Consider the following 12,006-nt stretch of genomic DNA (forward strand, 5'->3'; position numbering starts at 1 on the left):
AAAAAAAAAAAAAAAAAAAAAAAAAAAAAAAAAATTTCAAAGTGAAAACAGCTGATTTTAATTTTAGAAAGATCAAGAAAATTGAAATAGGATTACTGAGTAAAAACTGGCAAGAGGCAGATTCAAGGGCACAGATTAGATGTATAATATATAATATGTAAACACATACAAGACTGGCTTACAATGGCTGCTCAGAGTCAGGTGTGGAAGAGTCAAAAGGGCTATCTATGTGACAGAGATCCAAAGAATCCAGTTGAAGGTCTGAAGCTCAGTGTGGTGTCCTGTGGGAGTCTGTATCAGAAGTCCAAAGGGTCTGCCATGGAAGGCTGAAGGGTCTGTGCTAGAAGCTGTAAGAGTCCACTAGAAGCCAGGAGATGACATCCAAGGTAAAGGCAGACTCAGCTCTTCCAAAGAAACAGAAATGAGCCTTCCTTCTTTGTTTCCCTTTTATACTGTTCAGGCAACAATCCTCCTTAAGGTAGAATTCTGTCTTCAGTAAATGCCCTCGGCTATACTGAGAGCTATGCTGAGGCAATTTAGTTGGGTGTTTCTTACTCAAGCTGACACAATTGGTTAACTACTGAGTCAAGAAATGCCTCTATATCAAATAAGCTGCCTTCAAAATAGCCGGGTTCTCCTCCTTACTCACCAAGATTATTCTAGGAAGGACTAGGACTGAGCAGCACTGGACATCAGGTAACATGTAAGATTCTTGCAGTATCCTTATTTAGCTAGCATACTCTGGTTTCTCTTCAGATCATGTAACTCTTTCATCTTAGTTAGCTGAAATGCTCAAATATTCACAATGATTTATCTCTAAAGGCGCCAGGCAATGGTAGTATAACTCTATGTACCTTATTCGTTCGTTTAAGACAGGACCTCACTACCTAGTTCAGGATGGCCTTGAGTTCACTATGTACCCCAGAGTGACCCCAAACTTGTGGCAATCCTCCTGCCTCAGCCTCCTGCGTGCTGGCATAACAGGCAAAGCATCCTATCAGGGGATAAGGATATACAGTTCAGTGGTAGACTACTTTCCTAGCACATGAAGGCCCTGGGCTCAATCCTTAGCATCAGGGCCAGGAAGATGGTTTGGTAGAATGAGTACTTGCCTGACAAGCATAAGGGCCTGAGTTCAATCCCCTGTTCCGCAAAAAAAAAAATCCTTAGCACCACCTTCATGCTGTGTGATGGTGCACATCTGTAATCCTTGCTACTCAGGAGACTAAGGCATGAGAATCACAAGTTTAAGTCAACCTGAGCATTAGGCTAGACTGTCTGAAACTAAAAAAATAAAAAGAACTAAAGATACAGCTCAGTGGTAGAACATCCTTGGGTTTGATCACCAACACAAGAGGGGAAAGGGCCGTACAGGGGGAGCATTTTTTTAATCTTTTATTTTATTTTTTTGATGGAACCAGGGATTGAACTCAGGCCCTTGCATTTGCCAGGCAAGCGCTTATTCTACTGAGCCATCTCCTGGCCCCAGGGGGAGCATTATTATTGTACCTAAGCAAAAACTTTCTCCTTACTTTCTCATTAGCCTGCTAAAAGCAACCACTTTCTCACTCAATCCAGTTTCCCCCATCATCTCAAATCTCCTGAACTTACTTCTAATGCATCCCAGTCTGGAGACTTCATCATTCAACAAATATCGAGCCTCAGGGTGTAGCCCAGTAGTACAGCACATACTTAGCATGACTTCCAGCCCAGCAACAAAAAGGACAGACAGACAGAAAGATTGATCGATCAATCTGAACTTCAGGCTTCTGGGAATTAACCTTAGAGCATGTGTACAAAACATGAAAAAAACATTCACTACAATGCAAAACATCAAGTGTTTGAAAGGAAACAGCTCTTCTTCTTGAGCCTACAACTCACTGAATCTTCACCTGAAAACATGTCCAGTAACTGGTAATTCTAACTGCCCTTTCTCAGAACTCCATCTTCAGTGCCCAGGCACAACTTCCACTGTTGATCATCCTTTCTTCCCTTTTGCAGTCTATATCTTTTTTTGGCCAGCAAATGCAATCTTCACAGAGCTTTCTTTATACAACAGCTTGGGGCGCCAGGGAGGCACAAGGGGCCTGGCAAGCACAAGGGCCTGAGTTCACTCCCTGGTTCCACAAAAAAATAAAAAATTAAAAAAATTAAAAAAAATACACACACACACACACACACACACACACACACAGCAGCTTGCACAGTCACATGCAACTAGGAATAAAAAACACTGAGAATGTAAAGCTTGGGTGAGAAAGACAGGACATTAGCCTCTAAGCAAAGGATCTTATACTTACTTCAAAAATCCTTTCCTAGGGTTAGAGCCCCAAGCTGCAGGCCACACCCCCAAGGCATGCTGAGATGCCAACTGGGACTGGGCGTGGTAGCACAAGCCTATAATCCCCATGCTTGGGAGGCTAAAAACAGGAGGATCAATATGAGTCTGAGCTGCATTGTAAGACCCTGTACCAAATACATGAAATAGGGGTAAAAAATTCCATAGTGTGTTTGTGTGTGTGTGTGTGTGTGTGTGTGTGTGTGTGTATATATATGTATTTTTTTTTTTCTGATTTTACCTGGACCTTGTATATGCTCTACCACTGAGCTATACCTAACTCCCCATTTTTCAATTTTTACTTCCAGAGTTTAAAAACATCATTATAGGAACAACCAGTATTGAAAAAATTACAAATTACACAATTTATATGGTACTTTAATGAAGTTTTATTTTACAGAGATTTTTTTTGGGGGGGCGGTTATTACTGAGGATTGAATCCAGGGTCCTTGCACTTAATTATACCCCAAATCATTTTATTGCTTTTCATTTAGAGACAGGGTCTTGCTAAATTAGCTAGGCTGTGCCGAAACTTGTGATCCTCCTGTCTCAGCCTCCCTTCAGCATAGAATATGACACCTGGCTCTTGTTACTCTATCATTTTTTAAAAAGTCAAAGGGGGCGGAGAGATGGCTCAGTTGAATAAGTGCCTGCCTGGCAAGTACAAGGGCCTGAGAGTTCAATCCCCAGTTCTGCCAAAATAAATTTTAAAAATAAATAAAAAGTGGAAGGACCAGGTAAGTCATGATCCCAGCACTCAGGGAAGGTAAGGGAGGAAAATCCCAAGTCTGAGTCCTGCCTGGACAACTTAGTGAGACTCTGTCCCACTAAAAAAGGCTAAGAATGTAGCTCAGTGCAAAGGCCCTAGAGGTTCATACCCTAGGGGTGGGAAACAAAAGAAGGCATGAGGAAATGCCAAATGTAAGAAAAATGAACAAGTGAACAAAAATACCAGCCAGGCGTGATGGAACATGCATATAATCCCAGCACTCTAGAAGGCTGAGACATAACAATCTTGATTTAAAACCCAACCTGGACAATTTATGAGGACTTATCTCAAAAAATGAAAGGGGCTGAGGGTGTAGCTCAATGCAAAAATTCTGGGACCAATTCCCAGGATCCTCCCACAACCCATACTTAAAATGATTTTGAACTTGAAATCCTCCCACCTTAGCCTCCCCACCTCAGCTGCAAAAAAGATACATTAATGTAGTAAAATTATATCTCTGAATGGCTGAAGGGAGGGTAGGCACGAAAACTAGCTAAGAGGCCAAAAAAAATGTAGAAAGAAAAGAAAGAGAGAGAATCAAAGGAATAGGGGCAGAAGAGTTGAGAGGATTCACAACGCAAGGCAGTCAAGTTCAGTCTGCCATCCATCTGTGCCATTCCACAGATTTGGTTTTTACAAGGCAACGTGGAGGGCCAGGCCTCCATTCCTGGGCAGACTTTCACAGGGAACCTAAATGTCAGCATAATGTAACTAGCATTTCCACAGTCCTCTTTCCTCTTTCTCAACTCGCAAAACCTAAGCCTTCCGTTTTCCAGGCTAAATAGCACTGAAGTTCCTAAACCATATGTTGAGCCCATTCTATTGTGAAATGGTGAGCATTCCAATGAAAGGGAATATACAGAATTTTAAGTCAGAAATCTGGCTCAAGTCTAATCTTGACCACTCACTGGCTCTGTATTTTTAACCTTGCTCCCATTTATAAAGCAAAACATAACAAAAAAGTTGTGCTAAATGTCTCAATATTTGTTGTAAGAGAACCAGTTAATGAAAGCTACACATGAAATGTGACCTTTTCCACTCTGCTGCTATAAATCCTCATTAGGTTCAATAGTAGTGTCAATTACCTTAACAAATGTGTGTGTGTGTGTGTGTGTGTGTGTGTGTGTGTTTTGTTTGAGACAGGGTCTCGCTACCATAGTTCAGGCTGGTGCTGAACTCTATGCAGCCCAAGATGCTCTTGAATTTATAGTGACCCTCCGTAAACTCAAGTATCATCAGCCTCCCAGGGGCCAACATTACATGTGTGTGCTACTACACTAAACAATTACATTAGTTTTATAAATGAAGTTTGGGGACCAAACCTACCCAGCTAGACACATTTATGGTGGAAGAGAGAACATAAGAACCAAAGTTAAAAAAAAAAAAAAAAAAGAACCAAAGTCTAGAGAAGTAGTCCAAGAATCCCAATGTGGCTACATACCATCCTAGTTAACACTTTTATATTCTATACTAGACCTTCAGAAACGCCACTTCAACATAAACTTACAGGTTGCACTTGGGTTTTGTTTTATGGTACTAGGGACTGAATCCAGGGCCTTCACAATGTGCTATATCTCCAGTTCTTATTTTTTATTTTAAGATAGGATCTCACTAACTCGCTAAATTGCCCAGAGTAGGCTACAATTTACAATCCTCCTGCCTCAGCCTCCCAGAGTGCTGGAATAACAAGCATGTGGCATCACAACTGGCTCCTGTTTTTAATTTAAACAAGGAAAGGATCTAGGAGTTAGCTCAGTAGGCAACAGTGCCTGCCTGGCAAATGCAGGGTCCCAAGTTCAATCCCCAGTAACAAAAAAAGAAAATAAGTAATAGAAAGGCCAAAAAAATTATTTTGCAAAAAGAGTATTTTATCCATAACAGCAAAACTTTTATGCTTAATAAATACTCTGCTTTCCATCTCAATTAAATTGGGTCCTTGAGTGCAGGGTCTGGCTGGGAAACCTTTTACCTTTGCTGCTAAGAAGAAAGTTGAGTGAATGTGTTTACAATGTACATTTCTAGGGCCGGGGAGATGGCTCAGTAGAATAAGTGCTTACCCTGGCAAGCGCCAAGAGCCTGAGTTCAATCCCCGGTTCCACCAAAATAAATAAATAAATAAATAAAATGTACATTTCTAACCTTCTTTTCAAAGTCAAAAAAATTTTTAAACTGCATTACTTCTATGATCAACACAGAGGCACTACAGCACAGAACCAACTAAATAAATCTACCTTTGTGGGGGACAATTTTTCTCCAGGACTAAACCACTCTAGTGGACCCAGATTATTTTCCCTGTTAGTATACATACTGTAAAGTAGATTTCATTGTAGGATACAATCACAATAATTAATAGGGCAATACAGCAGGAACACAAACATGCAGACCTATAAGTCTGGCACATTCCCAAAAGTTCTCTTGGCAATACTTTTTTTTTTTTTTTTTTTTTTTTTTTTTGAGATAGGGTGTGTATCACCATACCCAGCCAAAATTTTCAATACACATACTTCATTCATTCTTTGTGAAGCATCTCTATTATGAGTCACCCAAATAAAAGGAATTGGATACAATTGTTAAATATTCAATTAGGTTAGGTATGGTGGTGCATACCTGTAATCCCGGTATCTGAAAGGCCACAAATTTGAGGCCACCTTGGCTACATAGGAAGTTCAAGGCCAGTCTGAACTACACAGCCAGACCCTGTCTAAAAAAAAAAAAAAAAAAAACCCAAAGAGCCGGCCTGATAGCTCAGTGAACTAAAGCACCTGCTTAGGCAGAGCACAGCGGCTGGAGTTCGATCCCCAGTGTACAGTGCCAGCCCTGCCCACGGGGTGTGCTGAGAGGGCAAGTGAGGCTGGGCATGGTGGCGCATGCCTGTAATCCCAGCACCTGGGAGGCTGAAAACACGGAATCACTACAAGTTCAATCTACATTGTGAGACCCTGCAGACCCTGTCCCAAATACAGAAAAAAAAAAAAAAAAAAAGTTCCCTTTTGTTACCAGGGTCTTCACACTTATCCCTTTTAAGTTCATCAGTATATCTCAAAAAAAAAAAACCGGGGCCAGGGAGATGGCTCAGTGGAATAAGTGCTTCCCTAGCAAGCGCAAGGGCCTGAGTTCAATCCCTGGTTCCGCAAAAAAAAAAACAAAAAAAAACCCTCTAGACAGACCCACATTTACCAGTTGTTTTCTATTTTTCGTTTTATGAAAATACTTCTGCTTTCACCTGCAAGGTTAATTAACACTAATCATACTGACTACAGCAACTTGGGTTTTTTTTTTTTGGGGGGGGGGTTCTTTCTTTTTGGTACCAATACAGTAACTTGTAACACCATTAGGACAATCTAGTTTTTGGTAATTTATATGCACTACACAGACAGCTACCAAAGATTCAAACTGCACTGGTGGAACCCTATTCTATATAATTAATTACTTTCCTAACTTCTTACCACCACCCCTACCCCTGCCATTAGAAAGTAAACTCTAGTAGCTGCTCACAGTGGTACACATGCAGCAAGTCTCAGCTTCTGGAAAGACTGAGGCAGGAGGATCACCTGAGCTCAGAAGTTTGAGGCCAGCCTGTGAAACAGCAAGAACACAGTGAGATCCAGTCTCAAAAAACTTTAAAAATAATAATGGATGTTCTTTATAGAAATAGTTTGTTGGTTTTGTCTATTTGTTTTTTCTGAGATAGGGTCTGACTAGTTCAGACCAGTCTGAAACTCCCTATGTAGCTGGTCCAGGCTGGCTTCAAACTTGAGGCCTACTGCCTCAGCCTCTTGAGCACTAGAAGCAAAATATTTTTCCCTCAAGCTTTTATATCTTCCTTAGACCATATGTGCAATAGATAAACTTGAAATGTACTATATTAGCCTCTTTAAATCCTTAGTGCCAAAAAAAAATGTTTTTTTAAATAAATAAACCCTTAGTGTCCACAAAGAGAGAACACAAAAGGAAAAAGGGAAGCAATCCACACCAAATCCACCTTTCTTCCACAGTTGGGAAAAAGATGAGGACTAGGTAGATGGCTCAGTAGAATAAGCGCTTGCCTGACAAGTGCAAGAGCCTGAGTTCAATCCTTGGTTCCACCAAAAAAAAAAAAACACTCATTTGGTTTTTGTTTTGTTTTTTTCCTCTTTCCTTCTGAGACAGGGTTTCACCATGCAGTTCAGGCTGGCCTTTAGCTCACTTTGTAGGCCAGGCTGGTCTTAAACTCTCAATGATTCTCCTGCCTCTGCCTCCCCAGTGCTGAGGTTACCTGGGTGTGAGCCACCACACCCAGGAAAATAACACATTTTTTAAAATCTAAGGATTACAGCAATTAACCACTAAGAAGAATATATGCAGTGTATTATTTGTTGAAACCGTACTTCCGATTTGATTTGAAACTGTCTCATTGCTGTTTATCAATAAAACTTTGAAAAAAAAATAAATAAAATCTAAGGATATGGCTCAGTATGAAGGCCTTGGGGTCAATGCCCCAGTATCAAAAAAGTAAAACTAAAATTAAAACCTCTGAATTCAACACTAGAGTACCACTAAAGACTTTGAAAATTGATATACACTACTAATAGGCATCTCACAGAGCACAACTGAAGTGAAACTCCTTGAGTACAGTGACTAGCAGTCTGCTTCATCCATGACAGTGGCAATGCTGAACACTGTACCAGCACTTGGCAGATTCAACAACTTTCAGTAAAGTTGCAGATTATACTACACACTACAGTGTAACTGTCTAACAGAGATAGCAGGCAAGTCACAGTGTGCCAAATCTTTTTTTTTAAATTGCTGTAAAGACCTTTTTATTTACCATATGTTTTAATTTTAACTTACACATTTCATTCACAAAAAAGGAAATTAAAGGGCTGGTGAGATGGCTCAGTGGTCTAAAGCACCTACTTAGAACAAGCTTAGCAAAGCACAGGGACCACGGTTCAATCCCCCAGCACCACATGCCAGCCAGCCCTGCCCCCTGGTGGGCTGAGCTGGCCACACACACACACACACAAATAAATAAATAAATAATCCCCAGTTCTGCAATAAATAAATAAATAATTTTTTTAAAAAAAGGAAATTAAAGATGGAATAAAAGTGTAAAAGCCACCCAAAACATGGGAGTATGGGGGCCGGGGAGATGGCTCAGTAAGCGCTGGCAAGCGCAGCGCCTGAGTTCAATCCCTGGTTCCGCAAAAAAAAAAAAAAAGACCATGGGAGTATGTTTGAGATGCAGTATATATTTGATATATGTTGACTAGAGTGATGGCTTGCACTAGTAGCTTTGGATTCATTTGACATGTATGCTTAGCTCCTACATGCTGATATACTTTGGAATGTGTTGACTTGTTCTGTGATCCAAATGGTTTTGGCTTATAGGGGGATTTTAGGTCTCTAAACTGTTCTTCAGGGCTGGGGAGATGGCTCAGTGGTCTAAAGCACCTACTTTGAACAAGCTTAGCAAAGCACATGGACCGCGGTTCAATCCCCCAGTACCACATGCCAGCCAGCCCCGCCCCCTGGTGGGCTGAGCTGGCCACACACACACAAATAAATAAATAAAATAAATAAATTTAAAATAAATAAACTGTTCTTCATAGGTTGATGCAATTGCTTCCAATCATAATACCAAAAATAATGAGAGCAATAATAATAAACCATGGGATGTCATTAGAGATTACTGCATATTTCTTTGCGTGAAAAAAGTAAAATATCTTCCAACAAACTGAAACACTTCTCTGCACAGTAACTGGCAATTCCACTTACTTTTTTTCTTTTTCTATCTTTCCTATCTACACTGTTAGGAATCCTGCTGAAAATTATCACAATTAAAAAAAAATATGGAATGGTTCACGAATTTGCGTGTCATCATTACACGGGAGCCATGCTAATTTTCTCTGTATCATAACCAAATTTTCAAGGTGACAATATGAAGTGAGGGAACATTCCAGCAGAGGGAGACAGAGTGAAAAATTTCTAGGCACCTGAGACAACACAGATCAATAAGGGAAGAGAGGCCAAATCAAAACCCAGTAATAAAGTATTCTGGGTCCATGCTAAGGAGAACTTAGTACAAATGTAGTGGAAGAGCTGAATGTTTTTATATGGAAGAATGCTTGTGGACAGTTTAACAGTTTGAAAGGATATGGTATGAATAAACTCCTGGATCTAAGAAAAAATAAAGAAGTACAATGCAGATGTGGAGAAAAGAATAAGAAAACTACTATTAAAAGATTACCACTCTCAGGGCTGGGAATGTAGTTCAGCAACACAGTCCCTGCCTGGCAAGCTCAAGCCCTTTAGTTCAATTCCTGATACAAAGGCGGGGGGGGAAAGAGTTACCATCCTCTTCTCTCACAGCTTTTTTAAATGGAATTACCAAATTATCCTTTAAATACGTAAAACTTAGAGGAGGCTGAGAGCAACTGGTCCTCAGAATGTAAAATTTTGCGATATGAAGAATTAGAGATTAAATTATTAATTTTAATTCAAGAAATTTTAATTTAACTTTCATACATCTTGATCTGTTGCAGTTTTTTGACAGTCTGATTCTATAACTCAATCTTATTTGAGATTAAGAACATATCACCATGAATTTTAAAGGCTTCACAGTCACAGAGATCATCTGTTACATTCACTTTGCAACGGACTGAGGCCATCCCTCTCCCTCTGCATTCTCTTCCAAAATTATTTAAGTCAGCCTGCCCTGCTTCCCTTCTTTCTTTCCTGTCAGTGCTGGAATGGCCTTGAACTCCTGGACTCAAGGAACCCTCCCATCTCACCCTCTCAAGTAGCTGGGTGACCGCTACACAATCACCATCACACCCAGCTAGATGCTTAATTTTAACACTAAAAAATCTAAGACTTTTTTTTTAGAAATGACAGTCTTGAGTAAATTTATGAATAATTCATATTGTCTTTGTTCTCCTGTACAAGGCCCATTCAACATTTGACAGGTCTGCCTCCACAGAGATTCATTTCACCTACTTTATAACATCACCTATCCTTCTTTTCTCCTCTGAGAAACTACAGTGTCACGGAACTGATGAGACCTGTAAAAGACTGGCAGAAGATTTTGTAGATAAGGATACTTTAAACATTATCATCTCAGACTCTTTTTTTTTTTTTTTTTTTTCTATGCAGGGTCTCACTACGCAGCTCAGACTTGGACTCACAGTGATTCTCCTGATTTCTGCCTCCCTAGTACTGGGATTACAGGCGTGCACCACCACACTGGGAGTCCATCACCGGCTCAGCACATCTGGGGGCAGGGCCAGCGCAGCATAGAGTGCCAGGGATTGAACCCTGGCCCCCGCACTTTCCTATGCAAGCGCTTAGTCCACTGAGCTATACCACCAGACCTTCAGGCTCCTTTCTATGCTCTCAAACATTACAGATGTGAACATGAAAACCCAAAAAGGAAAGGTGACTTGCCCCAAATTATAAAGCCAAGAAGAAAATCTCTTCAGCCTCCTGACACTGTCACCATTCCTCTACTGGCTTGAGCCATTCTTCAATTGGCTTGAAGGGTTTGTGTAACACTGTGCAAGTTACACTGCTCATGTGATTTAAACACATAGATGGTTATATGGCAACTCATATATTAAGAAAACCTAACCCTGATAATACAGGTAATTATGAACCTACGCAATACTATCACCTGAGTCATCTGATCAAATGTACTGTCAAGTCAGTTATAAAAAGAACCTTTGCTTCAGAGAAATCACATGTCAATAAAACAGTGCAGATACACATCCTAAAAGTTTAAGTTTAGAATAGAAATTCCACTACAAATTCTACCTTAACCACGACCACTACATTACTCTCCACTTATTATACTATACTCGATACCGAGGCATTTGGACTGTTATCAAAGCACACAGTGATAAAGCTTTTCTATGGCACAACAATCACTGTCTTAAAATGAGTATCAAAGCCCTATTCCTGGGTTATACAAAAACAAGCATTAAAAAGCATTTTTAGGCTGAGGAGATAGTTGGGAGGTCTAAGTGCTTGCCTGGAAAGTACAAGGATCTGGATTCCATCTCCTGTACCATGCTGGCCTGAGGAACCCCAGGCCCACAGTGCCCACCACTGAAATGGGCATGGTGGTGCATGCCTGTAATCCCAGTGCTGGGGAGCCTGAGACAGGAGAATCACTATGAGTCTGCGCTGCATAGCAAGACCCTGACCAAATAAATAAACAGTAAGACTAAAAAAAAAAAAAAAAAGCATTATCCAGCTATCTAAACCTACAGTGACCAGTTTGTGTATACTAAGTCAAAGAGGAAATTAGCTATTCTTATTGGAAAAGTTATTGGGTCAGAAAATTCATAGAAAAACTTTTATTCAGACCAAAATTCTACTTCTTTCGCCAAATCCCTTTCTGTTTTGGTTTGGCTATTTTATAACACAAGTGTATATTTTCTATAACTTGTTTTAATGATTTAAAAAAAAAAATAGCTCTCAGAATCGTCAGGGAGGGCTGGGGAGATAGCTCAGTGGCTTAAGTGCCTGCCTAACAAGTGCAAGGTCTTGAATTCGATCCCTAGTACCAAAAAACAAAACAAGACAAAAATAAAAATTATTTTAAGAGCCAGCGAGATAGCTCAGCAGACTAAGCACCTGCTTAGGCAAGCTCAGGGAGTGGGGTTCAAATCCTGGCATCACATGCCCTGCCAGCTCCACCCCCAGGGCACACTGAGCCAGCCACGGAGTACTGGCATGGTGGTGCATGCTTGTAATCCCAGGGCCACATAGACTGGAAAAACAAAAAAACAAGCAAAAAAAAAAAAAAAAAAAAAACCAGGAGGAGCCTGGGAGATGGCTCAGTAGAATAAGTGCTTCCCTGGCAAGTACAAGGGCCTGAGTTCAATCCCATTCTGGAAAAAAAAAAAAAAAAAAAAAA

General features: G+C 40.4%; 1 protein-coding gene and 1 non-coding gene across 2 annotated transcripts in view; both read right to left on the bottom strand.

Annotated features, from left to right (window-relative positions):
• The window catches only part of Specc1l (sperm antigen with calponin homology and coiled-coil domains 1 like), a 199,718-nt gene that overhangs the window by 186,139 nt on the left and 1,573 nt on the right, over nucleotides 1-12,006 (bottom strand). The window lies entirely within an intron of this gene.
• Nucleotides 8,933-9,036, bottom strand: LOC111818112. Its single transcript, XR_002822180.1, has one exon. It is a non-coding gene; the product is annotated as a U6 spliceosomal RNA (small nuclear RNA).

Source organism: Octodon degus, unplaced genomic scaffold (genome assembly GCF_000260255.1).
Source record: "Octodon degus isolate 3935 unplaced genomic scaffold, OctDeg1.0 scaffold00079, whole genome shotgun sequence".
NCBI lineage: Eukaryota > Metazoa > Chordata > Mammalia > Rodentia > Octodontidae > Octodon > Octodon degus.